The sequence below is a fragment of the Chelonia mydas genome, chromosome 1 (assembly GCF_015237465.2).
Source record: "Chelonia mydas isolate rCheMyd1 chromosome 1, rCheMyd1.pri.v2, whole genome shotgun sequence".
Taxonomy (NCBI): domain Eukaryota; kingdom Metazoa; phylum Chordata; order Testudines; family Cheloniidae; genus Chelonia; species Chelonia mydas.
The window spans coordinates 97,592,272-97,608,810 of record NC_057849.1 but is presented as its reverse complement, the minus strand read 5'-3'; positions in this window follow the sequence as shown (position 1 = coordinate 97,608,810).

Here is a 16,539-nt window from a genome sequence, read left to right as displayed (position 1 = left end):
TAGTTGCTTGGCAATTATAAAATCCTGAAAGGTGTGAGAGAGATTCATATTTGAAATAGACATATTTCCTGGTTTTACTTCTACTGGTTCTTTGATTTTTTTTTATTACATCTATACTAGATATGATAAAAATCTTTATTAGAATCAACAGGCTACCAAAGTGATTTAGCTTTTCACTTGGTTGACAGGAGAGCTACAGCCTTAGTCAAGCATAGCAGTATTTTCACAAGCTATATTGTTAGAGGCTGAAGTATCTGAGAGCAGCCACGGTATCCATATTTTTGTTTGTCTTTAAAAGACAAATTGATTTCTCTGATGTGCCTAGAGAAATGTTCTGAAAATTAGTACTCCCAATCACCTTTTGAAATTCTCTCTTACAGTGTATTAACTTTATTGATAATAAAGCTTTAGGAAAAAGCCAAAGACTCAAAAAGTAAAAGCAAAAAAAAATTTCAGTACATCAGAAGCAGGAAGCCTGCAAAACAACCAGTGGGGCCACTGGACGATCGAGGTGCTAAAGGGCACTCAAGGACAATAAGGCCATTGCGGAGAAACTAAATGAATTCTTTGCATCGGTCTTCACTGCTGAGGATGTGAGGGAGATTCCCAAACCTGAGCCATACTTTTTAGGTGATGGATCTGAGGAACTGTCCCAGATTGAGGTATCACTAGAGGAGGTTTTGGAACAAATCGATAAATTAAACAACAATAAGTCACCAGGACCAGATGGTATTCACTCAAAAGTTCTGAGGGAACTCAAATGTGAAATTGCAGAACTACTAACTGTGGTATGTAACCTATTATTTAAATCAGCTTCTGTACCAGATGAGTGGAGGATAGCTAATGTGACGCCAATTTTCTAAAAGGGCTCCAGAGGTGATCCTGGCAATTACAGGCTTGTAAGCCTGACTTCAGTACCAGGCAAACTGGTTGAAACTATAATAAAGAACAATATTGTTAGACATATAGATGAACATAATTTGTTGAGGAAGAGTCGATTTGATTTTAGTAAAGGAAAATCATACCTCACCAATCTACTAGAATTCTTTGAGGGTGTCAACGAGCATGTGGACCAAGGAAATCCAATGGATGTAGTGTACTTAGATTTTCATAAAGCCTTTGACAAGGTCCCTCACCAAAGGCTTTTATGCAAAGTAAGCTGCCACGGGATAAGAGGGAAGGTGCCCTCATAGATTGGTAACTGGTTAAAAGATAGGAAACAAAGGGTAGGTATAAATGGTCAGTTTTCAGAATGGAGAGAAGTAAATAGTGGTGTCCCCCAGGGGTCTGTTCTGGGACCAGTCCTATTCAACATGTTCATAAATGATCTGGAAAAAGGGGTAAACAGTGAGATGGCAAAATATGAAGATGATACAAAAATACTAAAGATAGTTAAAACCCAGCAGAAAGTGAAGAGCTACAAAACGATCTCTCAAAACTGGGTGACTGGGCAACAAAATGGCAAATGAAATATAATGTTGATAAATGCAAAGTAATGCACATTGAAAAACATAATCCCAACTATACATATAAAATGATGGGGTCTAAATTAGCTGTTATCACCCAAGAAAGAGATCTTGGAGTCATTGTGTATAGTTATCTGAAAACATCCACTCACTGTGCAGCGGCAGTCAAAAAAGCAAACAGAATGCTGGGAATAATTAAGAAAGGGATACATAATAGGACAGAAAATATCATGTTGCCTCTATATAAATCCATGATATGCCCACAGCTTGAATACTGTGTGCAGATGTAGTCACCCCATCTCAAAAAAGATATATTGGAATTGGAAAAGATTCAGAAAAAGGCAACAAAAATTATTAGGGGTATGGAACGGCTTCCGTAGGAGGAGAGATTAATAAGACTGGGACTTTTCAGCTTGGAAAAGAGATGGCTAAGGGGAGATACGATTGAGATATATAAAATCATGACTGGTGTAGAGAAAGTAGATAAGGAAGTGCTGTTTACTACTTCTCTTAACACAAGAACTAGGGGTCACCAAACAAAATTAATAGGCAGCAGGTTTAAAACAAATAAAAGGAAGTATTTCTTCACACAATGCACAGTCAACCTGTGGAACTCCTTGCCAGAGGATGTTGTGAAGGCCAAGACTATAACAGAGTTAAAAAAAGAACTAGATAAATTCATGGAGGATAGGTCAATCAATGGCTATTAGCCAGGATGGGCAGGAATGGTGTCCCTAGCCTCTGTCAGAGCGACAGGGGATGGATCACTTGATGATTACTTGTTCTGTTCATTCCCTTTGGGGCACCTGGCACTGGCCACTGTTGGAAGACAGGATACTGGGCTAGATGGACCCTTGGCCTGACCCAGTAGGGCCATTTTTATGTTCTTATGTGAAGCATCCTTTAGAATGCAGCTCATAAACAGTCATAAAATTCATTTTCCAGTATGTTTTAAATACACTGAACTAATTTTTTTCATATATAATAAAAATAGTGCACTTCCTTTACATGGTGCCTCTCCACGTTCAACTCACATATACAGGAAAAACTCATATACCAAAAACCTCCAAATCATTAAGGTGTACAGTATCCCTTAGGGAATATCACTGCAAATGAGCTGTGGTGCTTTACTTCTTATGGAGCAGACTATTCAACAAGCCATGAGCTGCAGAGGCAAACTATTATGGCTGAGTTGTGGTATTTCAGGGCTTTGCTTTTCTTTGGATTTTGAGTTATGGAAGTAATCAAGGCTCTATAAACTCTCATGACTAAAATTGCAGTCAGCCAAGACTGCTTAGTGCCAGTGCAGCCCACATCAGCACAGATCTGGGTTCCTCCTCGTAAGGCCATTAAGGCGATCTCCCAACCAAATTTCCATGCATCATCACAAGCAAAGCTAAGAATTGTGTCAAATGTTGGCACATCCCCCATACCTGGGGTCTCAGCCTTTGACGTGGCTCATTTCTATGCAAGTGGCTAAGACAGGAGGTGCCAAGAGAGGATCATCTCCTCCCTGAAGTGTCCCTCTTGATACATTTGAATCCAGGAAGTTCCATGTCAAGACCTGTTTTTTTCTCCATTGAATTCATGCACTCAATGGAAGACAGGGGATGGTGATTCTGGATATTAGTATATGCTCTGCAACACTTTCACAAGGTCCGCTTTTCCACCTTCCAGGTATCCCTCTTGCTCTGTGTCAGCAGTGATAAGAGATCGCAACACAATCTGAGTGCTTTTTGTCCTAAGAATTAGTACTACTTGTTCAGTCTTACTGCGATGCCATGGCTAATGGAAGAAGATGAGGCTTTGGAATGCCTCTTTTCCTCTCCCTTATGCTTTCTAGACTTTTTAGAATTTTAGGCCTTTTTTTGGGCCAGTTTGGTGGTTGATTCCTATCCCTATCAGGGGAACAATCAGTCTCCCTACTTAGTTCTCCCACTTCTGTCGTAGTATTCAAAGAGGGCTTCAAGCTCCTATTTCCCTCACTGTCCACCACGCAATTGAAGAGGAAATGCAGGAAGTCAGCCTTCAGGGAGCCCAGGTCTTCTGAGGAGTTGGAGAGTATACTGACTCTTAGTCACTGAGGTACCCGAGAAGAGAGTGGAGCTTTCGCCCCTGGAGTTGGATGGGTCCAAAGGAGGTTGGGAAATACTTGAATTTACACTGCTAGGATTTAGAGAAGATTGCCATGCTTGCTGGGTCCCAGGTATTGCGGAAAACTGCCCTGCCCTTGTGGAAGTGTTTGGGTGAGTTTTGCCTGGTGGGGAAGGATGTAAAGCTCCAACTCACCATTCACACTTGGTGCCTTTTCCATTGGCAGAGCAATGGTGGTGGACTGGGAGCAGTGCTTGCAGAATTACCTTTCTGTGGCTCCTGAGATGGGCCATTTCACAGATGGAGAACCTTCTCACATTTACTTGCTCCCTTTGACAGAATCTACCATGCTGGAGGAGGGAGGAGCAAACCAACTTGGGGGGTGGGTCCTGTTCCTGGAAAGATTCCTTGGGTTGAATATTTCTGTTTTTAAAACTCAAAATTTTTCCACCAGGAAAGAAGAGTGGTAGCAGGAGGACTGCTTGCTACTGTCCTGAATTGACTTTAAAAGCCTTGAATTGAAAAGGAGGGAGAGTTGAGCTATCAATCTGGTCAGAGGCCCTGAAACAGAATGTTTGGCCATCGACTGTTTGGGGCTGACGAAGTCTCACCACTCATGAGGAAAAGTCTTCGCTTCTTCCAATAGCTAATAGCAGAAATGTGCATCCTACTCCCGTTGGCGTGAGAGAGAAGGCTAGAAAGTGCTATGCTGCAATTCACAGTAATGAAAGCCTGTTCTGGCTCTTTATTTCTAAATATTCAGGCCCTTATTTCTAAAACGTAAAGATCACAAATCTGAAGGGGTTAACATTCTTGCTCTTTAGGCACTGTCCACACTTAGGGTAGCATGTAGATACAGGCACTACACATGTAGCTACGTGCCACAGTAAAAGCAGACTGTGTCCACACATCACTGTGGTGTGTAGCTGCAGTCAGCAGCAAAAGGCTCTGACAGGAGGGAGGCAGTGGGGAAAGACTCCAGCAACAAGCTCTGCCGGAGTCTTTCACTGCAGTGGGGAAAGGCTCTAACAGCAGGGAATCAACAGGACACTACGCTGCTAAAAATAACAGTGTAAATATGGGATGCACTTCTTCAGCAGGTGGAGAGCAGTGTAGGATATATATACCCTGGTAGTTTAGGAGTATAGGGCACTCTACTCGACTAAGCGGGGCCTCACTGTCTGCACTATTTATACCCGTGCTAGCTGGGCATGCAGCATCTGTGGTCTACATGCCACCATAAGTACAGACATACCTTTAGACACACAGCTGTTTAAAAAAAAAAAAAAAAAACAGATCCGTGTTCTTGAAGCTGCCAGGCTTCAGTCCATACATCTTCCAAACATTATAAATTCAATAGATCAGGCTCAGTAGTAGCAGTAGTATTTACTACCAGTCTTACTCTATGGTAAATTGATAACCAAAGAAGGAAAATATCACTCGGGTGGAGGGGCTGAAAGCTTTGTTCCTTTTATTTGAGGGGCTTGTACTTCTAACATCGTGTGATAGTTTCTAGGTATTAAGGTAATAGGCACTTCAGAAATGCATGTAATCAAATTAAATCATGGGAGCCTTGATATTTTCCTTTCCTTTACTAACTGGCTAGCTATATGCCCTGTGCTTAGGTTTGCTAGATGTACCTTTGAGAGGAAGACAGAAAGAACACTCTGGTCTTTACCTCTGAATTCTTTTCTCTAAGAGAAGGTCAGGATTAACAGAACAACCATGGAAGCAGCATGTAAAGCCTAGGTTTTGAGAATGAAATGTATATAGTTAAGCTGAAACTATCAAAAGCTGATCATTACCAGAGGAATTAATGTCTGGATTGCTAACTGGATGTTCTAGAATCTATTTTTTTACAGCTATTCACATAAGCTGTTTTAAGAAGCATATGGTCGTGGGTCTGGTGTCACCGGCTGGGAGTTGGCTCTAACTGCCTCCTACTCTGCTGATGAAGAAGAGGACCCACCCACATGTTATAGGGTGGTCAGACATGCTACTTCAAAGGAAAGTTTATAGGTAAGACCATTTTTAATCTAATAGCTCATTACATATAATTTATATATTAAAATGCGTAGTCCAGAGAGTTTCAAATAACTTTGGGTTAGTTGCCTTATGATATTGAGTGGCCTTAAGCGTATATACCATACTAAGAGAAATTTAAATTCATGCTTGCTGCAGTAATGCCTAATGCTGTCTGCAGAGTACAAAGCTGGCATCCCACATCTAGCTCCAAAATATCAGAAAGTCATCTGCACTGAGTAGGGTGCTTGAAAATTTGGTTTAGAATTTGAATGGAAACTGTATCATGCCCTGTCATAAATATAAAGGGAAGGGTAACCACCTTTCTATGTACAGAACTATAAAATCCCTGCTGGCCAGAGGCAAAACCCTTTTACCTGTAAAGGGTTAAGAAGCTAAGAGAACCTTGCTGGCACCTGACCAAAATGACCATTGAGGAGACAAGATACTTTCAAAACTAGAGCGGGGGGTGGGGGGAAGCAAAGGGTCTGTCTGTCTGTGTGATGCTTTTGCCGGGAACAGATCAGGAATGCTCTTCATAACTCCTTAAGTTAGTAAGTAATCTAGCTAGAAATGCGTTAATTTCCTTTTGTTTAATGGCTGGTAAAATAGCTGTGCTGAATGGAATGTATATTCCTGTTTTTGTGTCTTTTTGTAATTTAAAGTTTTGCCTAGAAGGATTCTCTGTATTTTGAATCTGATTACCCTGTAAGGTATTTACCATCCTGATTTTACAGAAGTGATTCTTTTACTTTTTCTTTAATTAAAATTCTTCTTTTAAGAACCTGATTGCTTTTTCATTGTGCTTAAGATCCAAGGGTTTGGGTCTGTGTTCACCTATGCAAATTGGTGAGGATTTTTATCAAGCCTTCCCCAGGAAAGGGGGTGTAGGGCTTGGGGGGATATTTGGGGGGGAAGACGTCTCCAAGTGGGCTCTTTCCCTGTTCTTTGTTTAACACGCTTGGTGGTGGCAGCGTACGGTTCAAGGACAAGGCAAAGTTTGTACCTTGAGGAAGTTTTTAACCTAAGCTGGTAAGAATAAGCTTAGGGGGTCTTTCTTGCAAGTCCCCACATCTGTACCCTAGAGTTCAGAGTGGGGAAAGAACCTTGATATACCCCTTCTCTCATTCCAAGAATATACCAGTCAGTTTCCATAGCTTATGCTTAATTTTGAAATGTAGGTATTGCTCTGTTGTTATGGCTTTCATGAGAGGAAAACACTAGTTATGGCTGAGATACAGTTTCTGTGCTAATTCCCTTCTTTCACTCTTGTCATAACCATACTGCTAAGGGTAGCCTAGAATTCCTCCTTACCTGTAAGGTTTTAAGAAGCTCAAATAACCTGGTTGGCACCTGACCAAAAGGACCAATGGGGAAAGAAGATACTTTCAAATCTTGGGGAAGGGAGGGGAAGCCTTCTGTGTGTGTGTTCTCTTGGGAAGCAGAGAAGCATCAGGTCAGAAAACTCCTTCTCCTATAAACCATCCTAAAAGTCTCTCATATTAAAAAAATTGTAAATAAAAGCCAGGCAAGACATGTTAGATTATCTTTTGTTTTGCTTGTGAATTTTTCCTTTGCTGTAGGGAGGTTTATTCCTGTTTTTTGTAACTTTTAAACTAAGCCTAGAGGAAATTCTGCTGTGTTTTTGAATCTTTTGTTACCCTGTAAAGTTATTTTCCATCCTGATTTTACAGAGGTGATTTTTACCTTTTTTTAAAATAAAATCCTTCTTTTAAGAACCTGACTGATTTCTCTATTGTCCTAAGACCCAGGGGTTTGGGTCTGTGATCACTTTGTCACCAATTGGTTAGGATACTATTCTCAAGCTTCCCCAGGAAAGGTGGTGTATTTGGGGGAATAGGAACTCCAAGTGGTCCTTTCCCTGATTCTTTGTTAAATCACTTGGTGGTGGCAGCGTACCATTCAAGGGCAAAGAATTTGTGCCTTGGGGAAGTTTTAACCTAAGCTGGTAGAAGTAAGCTTAAGGGGTCTTTCATTTGGGTCCCCACATCTGTACCCTAGAGTTCAGAATGGGGAGGGAACCCTGACAACTCTTCATAGGGGATGATGAGTCATGTGGTCTGAGGCTGAAGTAACTTGATTGGAGGATAAGTGTATTTGGATTATAGTCTTATAGGGCGATATTTTCAAGTAACATGATTTTGGGTGCCTCATTTTTTGGGTACTTGGAAGTTGAAAATAGTTTGGCTTTTCAGAATGTGCTGTTCATCCACCTTCCAAAAATCAGGGTCCTTTAAGATGTTTTAAGTCAGACATTCAATAAGGCACCCAATTTTGCTAGTCACTTTAGAGTATCTTGACCATAGTCTTGTTTTTAGATCATTATGCAGTTCTACAATTTCAAGTTTACAGCAAATTAAAAAGGATAACTTTCTCAGCATATACTTAAATTTGTCCTCTGTTTATGTATTTTAAGTATTGCAAAAAATGCTTAGGGAACTGGATAAGTGTCTTTAAAAATTAAATTGGAATATAATAGAAAAAATAAATGTTCTAAAAAGGAAGTTCTTTATAGCTGAAACTTTCCAGGCTTGGTACTAGCTTTTAGTTTTCTGATGTTGTAATTGAAACTTTGCTTTTGCATAACTCATCAAAGAAAATTTTGAAGCTAAAAACTTAATATTTAGCTTGTTTTGTGAAATCTGTCCAGTATTCTTAAATTGAGGATGTAAAATGTATTTTTTGTTGTTGCATCCAGACTTGATCTTAAAAAAATCCAGCCTTGATCCCATCACCTACTCAAACTATTGTCCCATTTCACTTCTTCCATTCATCTCCAAACTGATGAAGTCCACCAGCTGCAACTGTTGTTTGGAGTTCTTCACCTCCAGTTCCATCTTCAACCTGACTTCCACACTTCACCAAACCACTCTCATTAAAGCCTCTAATGACCTCTTCTTTGCCAAACATCAGGTCCTCTACTGCATCCTCAATGTCCTTGACATGCTTCACCACACTATTCTTGAAACCTGTCCTCCCGGGGCTTTCATGACACTGCCCTCTCCTAGTACTCTCCTTGCCTCTCAGGTCCTTCCTGCTCCTTCAGTGTCTCATTCGGTCTTCTCACTCTTTCATTTTGGGTACCACAGGGCTCCATCCTTAGCTCCCACCTCATCTCCGATAATCTTATCCATAAACGTGGCTTTGGTTGTCATATTTAGGCAGATATCTCACAAATCTACCAGAACCTCTCTCTCCACACAAACCAGAATCTGTCTGAAATATCTTAGTGAATCATAGAATCATAACATCATAGGACTGGAAGGGACTTTGAGAGATCATCTAGTCCAGTCCTCTGCACTCATGGCAGGACTAAGTATTATCTAGACCATCCCTGACAGGTGTTTGTCTAACCTGCTCTTAAAAATCCCCAATGATGGAGATTCCACAGCCTCCCTAGGCAGTTTATTCCAGTGCTTAACCACTCTGACAGGAAGTTTTTCCTAATGTCTAACCTAAACTGCCCTTGCTGCAATTTAAGCCCATTGCTTCTTGTCCTATCCTCAGAGGTTAAGGGGAACAATTTTTCTCCCTCCTCCTTGTAACAACCTTTTGCCTACCTTGAAGAGTCACAAGCTAAAACTTTACTTAACCAAAACTTACTTGATCTTTTCCTGCAAGTCCACGTCTCTCTCCCTGCCTCTGTCACAGTGGACAACATCACCATCCTCCCTGTCACTCAAGCCTTTAACCTTGGCGTCATGGTTGACTCTGCCCTCTCTTTTCATAGATTATAAGGCCTGAAGGGAGCACTGTGATCTAGTGCAGGGGTTCTCAAACTGTGGGTCGGGACCCCAAAGTGGGTCGCGACCCCATTTTAATGGGGTCGCCAGGGCTGGTGTTAGACTTGCTGGGGCCCAGGGCTGATGCCTGAGCCCCACCATCTGGGGATGAAGCTGAAGCTCCAAGGGCTTCAGCCCTGGGCAGCAGAGCTCAGGTTACATGCTCCCTGCCCGGGGCTGAAGACCTTGGGCTTAGGCTTTGGCCCCCACACCAGGGGCCGTAGGGCTTGGGCTTTGGGCCCCCCAATCCAGGGCAGCAAACACAGACTTCAGTCCCCACTCCTGGGGTCGTGTAGTAATTTTTATTGTCAGAAGGAGGTCACGGTACAATGCAGTTTGAGAACTGCTGATCTAATCTGACCTCCTTTATAACACAGCCTGTAGGATTTTCCTGAATTATTTATGTTTGAAGTAGAATCATATGTTTTAGAAAAGCATCCAATCTTGATTTGAAAATGTCCAGCGATGGAGAATTTACCACAACCCCTTGGTAAACGGTTCCAATGGTTAATCATCCTCAGGGTTTAAAAAAAAAAAATTTACCTTACGCTTAGTCTGGATTTGTCTAACCTCAACTTCCAGCCATTGGATTTTGTTTTGATCCACTCATCCAGTTTTGTTGCTTCTTCCTGGACCATGTCTTCCGAACCTAACCTTTCTTGCCTGTCTACCCTGCCAAAACTCTCTTCCATGGCCTGGTCATCTTACAACTTGCCTACCATGATCTCCTCCTCCTCTTCAACGCCTGCAATCTCTGATCCCCTCAAGTAAAAATGCTATTGGTAAAATCTTTTTCTGGACTTGTCACTCTGTCACTCCCCTCTTTAAGTTCCTTCACTGACTTAAGTTCTTCCACTGCATTGTATGGAAATTTCTAGTTCTTACTTTCAAAGCCCTTCCCATTTTAAGACTATCTTACTTTTCAACTCTAAGATCTATGGAAAGGTCTCCTCATGCTTTCATTCTGTGGATGATGCCAGCTTTGAGTGCTCAGTTCTCACTTTTACCAACAACCATGTTCATACTTTCTCCCATGCTGCCTATTATAACAGGAAAAACCTCCCAGTGTTTTTTATGTAATGTATACAGTAAACTGCAATCTGGTAACAGACAGCTGGGGAGATGTGATTACTGCTCCAAACCAGATTGTGCATATCGTGGTTTTTAGTTTGCTTTTTTACCCATTTCCCCCCAGCTTGCTTATTTGTCTGATCTACTGTTACACCTTATCTTTTATATTGTTAAGTTCTTTGGGGTAAGAACTGTCATTTACCTATATGTTACCTATATGCCTAGCACAATGGGATCCCTGATGGGCTAGTTTAATTACACTATATTAGAAGAATATTAATAAGGTTGCAAAGTCAAGCACTCAGAGGTTAGAAAATGCCAGAAAGAAGCTTGCCTGTGTAACCTTAATTCAGCCCTCTTGTACATATGCATTATAATACAGTTTTTAATTACATGATCACATGCTGTTGTTTCCACAAGATTCCTGCCTCATTCAGTTCACAGAATTGACAGTGCTCATATTTTCTCCATACTGTTCAATGTGTGTATATGAGTGCCTCACAAACATTAATGAATTTATTTTCTCAACACTCCTGTGGAAGGAGAGGGTGGTATTCTTTCTGTCTCACAGATGGAGCACTGAGGCATAGAAAGAATAAGGTCAAATTGTCTGTATTGTCTAATTTTGGAAGCCCAATTTGAGACACTGAGGACCTAATTTTCCAGAGTATTTATCATTGTATAGTACTTAATGTAGTCAAACCCAGCTCCCATTTTGACAGGTTTCAGAGTAGCAGCCGTGTTAGTCTGTATCCGCAAAAAGAAAAGGAGTACTTGTGGCACCTTAGAGACTAACAAATTTATTTGAGCATAAGCTTTCGTGAGCTACAGCTCACTTGAGTTCCTAACTTTTGAGTGTTCAACTTTATAACCTTAATGATCTTTTAATATAAGTTTTTTGTGTGTAATCTCCTAGGTTTTAAAAAAATCAATTAGAAAAAAACAGAAATTCCATCATGTGGCATCATATTGACACCCACATGGTTCATCAGCAGGGTTGGAATCTTTAGGTCCACCACACAGTGCTCTGTCACTGACTTAACAGAGTAATTGACAGCAGTATTAGGTGGTTATTCTATGAAGACCAGCACTGATGGAGGAAGGGGCACTTGCCTGTGTGTTTCCCAGATAGTTGCTGACAGAAGAAGAATGGTGGGAGCATTCTCTAGTGGGCACAGACTCTTCTGCCCATTCTCCCCAAGCCTGACCCCTTGTGCCCCATCCCCTCCAACCTGTTCCTGTCCCCGTCTTTTCCCTACCCCACCACTGGCTGCTCATCTCAATCCCATTCTCACCCAGTTAGTCCAGTCTCCTCTCCTCGGGCTTCTGGCGCTAGTCCCATTCTCCTTACCCAGTACATCCCACCCTCACTGCTCCTCACTCCCAGTCCCACTCTTCTCCACTCCCAGCCAATCTCGGCCCCCACCCTCACCCCCCTGACTCTTTGTCCTCAGTCTCCTTGCCCAGACAGTCCCAGTTCCCACCTTCGCTCCTCAATCTGTCACCACCACCACCCACATTCCCCAGCCCACTGGCTCCCAGTCTCCCTCCCTAGGCTTCTCTCATTCAGTCTCAATGTCCTTGCCTCCCCCATTTCCTTGTCACAATCTCCTTTCCTAGTTATTCCCAGTTCAACCCCCACACCTCCACTCCTTGTCAGAACTGTCTCCCCTCCCTCGACCTCTTCCCCACCCACCCCACTCATTCCCAGTCCCCGCTACCTGATTACTCAGTCTCAGTTCCCCCTGCCACACACACCTGCTGTCTCCCCGTCTTCCCCTACATTTCCCTTCCCAGTGCCCAGACCGAGTCTCCTTGCCTAGCCAGTCCCAGTCTTTGCTCCCAGGCTCCTTGTCCCAATCTATTCCCCTGGGCCTCCTCTGCAATGCCCCAGGTCCAGTTCTTTGCATTTGAATCTGGCGGCTTCCTTCTCCAGGCTGCTTGGGTGCTAGTAGAGAGGTTATTCACAGCCCGGGGGAGACAAGGCTCCCTGCTCTTAGTTCCGGTGGTGGGATCCACCCAAGCCTGGAGCAGCCAGGAGCAGCCATGACAGGGGAATTCCTCTGTAGCCCTGGGCTGGAGTATGCCTAGTCACTCTGTGGGGATGGCACTTGTGCTGTCTGGTCACATGTAGGAGCTGTGAGGGGATGGTGCATACAGAGTCTGGTCACACATAGGAGTTGCTAAAGGCTTGAGCATGGTCATTGAGGACATAAAACTTCAAAGATTTTAGCAGTTACTCTACTGAGCGTGTACAAACTGTGATTTTTTTCAAAGGTTTATAACGTGGTCAGATTTGGGCACATTATCCTGGGGACAGTAAAAGCTACATCCTTGACCCAAAAGGCCACACCTTACCAAATTTCAAGTCCCTCCTCCAAAGCTTGGGAGCATTAGAGGTTTCTAAAGACAAGTTCACCTGAGTTTTTTTTAACACTGAAAAACATTGTTTTCCCTAGCCTCAATCTCAGAAATGGCTGGATTGTTGTGGCTGAAATTAAAAATAATATTAATAATAATCAGACTGAAGCAGACACCCAGCATGGAAAATTTCAGCCTCAATGGTTAAAGTTTGGCAAAGTTTATAAACACCTGAAAACAGAGTCTTATAATGGGAAGTGTCAGCAACCTTAATAATAGGCGGTGCTACCAGCCCTGCTTGTAACCATAATAACAAAAACTGGACAGCACACGCCTGCTAGTTTTGCATATGACCTGGAACCAAAATTGTAGAAGTGGGTTGGGTTCCATGGATTTAAATCCAGACACCCTCCCTCCCGAAATTCAAAAGTATTTTCAGAAAAGGCTCTAATAGAAATTTAAACTTTTGGAATTTCCTGAATTTTGTGGGCTTGATTTCACAATCTTAATGCGGCATGATTTTGTTTCATGTAACAGCTAAGACATTGTCTAAGAAAATGTAATGTCAGAGAAAAAGAACTATGGGTAAGTAAATTATTTCGTTTTATCGTGTCTAGCAGATTTGCTTAACTGCTGAAAGTAGATATGTGAGAAATAGTGAAGCACACAATTTCGGCAGGCTTCTTTAGCAGCAGTCATGACTGGAATATGTGTTAATCTCTTAACTATGGCTCCAGATCTCTTTTTGTTGACAGTTTCATTGACACACTTAAGGAAAGGAACACACCCTTTTGTGTTTGTTTCATACTTATACATGCTTAGACTATATTGTTGTTGGGCGTTACCTCTTGATTACATTCTGACATCTTCAGTTTCTCCGCCCGTGGTTGGATGCTTATTTTATATATCATAGAATGTAGGTTTCTCATTCAATACACTAAGGCACTGAAAAAGAATATATTAGTTGCCAGTTTCTCAGTCTCCTCCTCAGTCTTCTCAGTTTTCTTGAAGCTTTCTTCCAAGAAAAATGGGATCCTCCCCATCCTTATCATCCTTCAGGTCACGTCCTTCTCTCCCAAGCCCCATCCATTGAGTGCTGCTGGTTCTCCATACTTAAACCTGCCGCAATTTTCATCTGCCTTTCAGACATTTCTGCCAATCCATGTGCCCCCCTGCTAGAGCTGAAAACCATTAGCAGGTCCTTTGAGGTGCACAGGTTGCCAGACTGTGGGGTTTGCATAAAGTGGCAATTATTCATGCAGCCAAGAGTCGCAACCTCTGCCCTATATTTCTATTTCAGGAAATCATAACGAGTATCCTACACTAGTACCGCCAACCCGCTCTTGCAAAACAGCTATTTCCCTGGTGTTATCCACCTAGGAATTAGCCAGTTTTGAAAGGGTTGTGTGTCATGTTCTCTCACACAACACAGTTGTAACAGGATAAAAATTACGTTTATTATATTTATTTTATGGAGTCTTGATTAATATCTAAAAAAATTACCACATTTTTGGAAACAAACGAAAAACATGCTCATTTCCGGAAACCTTAAAAAATAACACCAAGGAATACAAGTTTTTCTGTGACGTGTTGGAGTCACTTCACTTCTAACTTTGAAATGAAGTTTTATGGTTGGCGTGTACTAGTAACTGACCGACCCCACTGTATTGAAAATAGCTGTTTGTCCACTTAATTTTTCTCAAACAAGTCACAGTTTTTTTAATCTCTTTCTATTCATCACTTTTGCTTGAATGGGTCCCAGACTTGGTACCATTTTGTTATGATTTACTGTCAATTAATCTCAACATCTTCATTGGCCAACAATTACCATAAGGCAAACAGTTTTTCTAACCTGGTCACACTTGTCTGATCCAGAGGCAGCACAGATATTTCTAGTCTGGCCCAGTTCTATTTCCGTTACAAGAGAACAGCTTGCAAGAAGTATGTTTATTACAGCACCGCTTGTCCCAGAAGTCTCAACAGGAACTATACATTAACACTCCTACACTGTAAAGTCTATAGGGTGGGGGCAGTGTTCTGTGTTCATAGTACATAGTACTCTGTGGGTGCTCTCTCAGTACAAATAAATAATAATTATTACAGTATGTATTTTCCCAGGTAATGAACTACATGAATTGGACAGATCTTCAGATAGGTTGCATAGATTAGAATGACAGTGACACAGAAAGAGGTGCAAAGAAGATCTTTAATGTATACAGATTGCTTGTCAAATATAATAATCTTTTTTTAATCGCTTGTTTTACAGGAATAGTTACAGGTAAGTACATAGGTAAGAGGAAAATAACATACTTGTGTAGTATTCTACACAGATAAGAATATAGGTATTTATTAGCTACAGGCCAGTGCTCTACACATCTGTCTGTCTACCTCACCTGAGTTGTGATCCGTTCTAAGTTCTGTGTTTCTTGTATTTTATTTGGCCATATTAAATAGTAATTGCTTGATTTTCTCCTTATGCATCAGTGCTGTGATGATTTTCTCTGCTATTACTCTTCCTTAAAAATACCATTTGAATAAGAACACAAGAAAGGCTATACTGGGTCAGATCAATGGTCCATCCAGCCCAGTATCCTGTCTCCCGACACTGGCCAATGTCAGGTGCCCCAGAGGGAATGAACAGAGTAGGTAATCACCAAGTGATCCATCCCCTGTATCACATTCCCAGCTTCTGGCAAACAGAGACTAGGGATACTTCAAAGCATGCTTTTGCATCCCTGCCTAATAGCCAGTGATGGACCTATCCTCCATGAATTTATCTAGTTCTTTTTTGAACCCTGTTATAGTCTTGGCCTTCACAACATCCTCTGGCAAAGAGTTCCACAGGTTGACTGAGCATTGTGTGAAGAAATACTTCCTTTTGTTTGTTTTAAACCTGCTACCTATTAATTTCATTTGCTGAGCCCTAGTTCTTGTGTTATGAGAAGGGGTAAATAATAATTCTTTATTTACTTTCTCCATACTGTCATGATTTTATAGACATCTATTATATCCCCCCTTAGTCATCTCTTTTCCAGGCTGAAAAGTCCAAGTCTTATTAATCTCTCCTCATATGAAAGCTGTTCCATACCCCTAGTCATTTTTGTTGCCCTTTTCTGTACCTTTCCAATTCCAATATATCTGTTTTGAGATGTGGCAACGACAGTTGCATGAAGTATTCAAGATGTGGGTGTACCATCGATTTATATGGAGGCAATATGATATTTTCTGTCTAATCTATCCCTTTCCTAATGATTCCCAGCATTCTGTTCTATTTTTTGACTGGCACTGCACATTAAGAACTATCTACAGTGGCTCCAAGATCTCTTTATTGAGTGGTAACAGCTAATTTAGACCCCATTATTTTATATGTACAGTTGGGGTTATGTTTTCCAGTGTGCATTTCTTTGCATTTATCAACACTGAATTTCATCTGCCATTTTGTTGCCCAGTCATAACCAGTTTTGTGAGATACCTTTGTAACTCTTCGCAGTCTGTTTTGGATTTAACTAATTCGGGTAGTTTTGTATCATCTGCAGATTTTGCCACTTCACTGTTCACCCCTTTTCCAGATCATTTATGAATATGTTGAACTGCCCTGCGGGACACCACTATTTACCGCTCTCCATTCTGAAAACTGACCATTTATTCCCATCCTTTGTTTCCTATGTTTTAATCAGATACTGATCCATGAGAGCACCTTCCCTCTTATCCCAGACAGATTA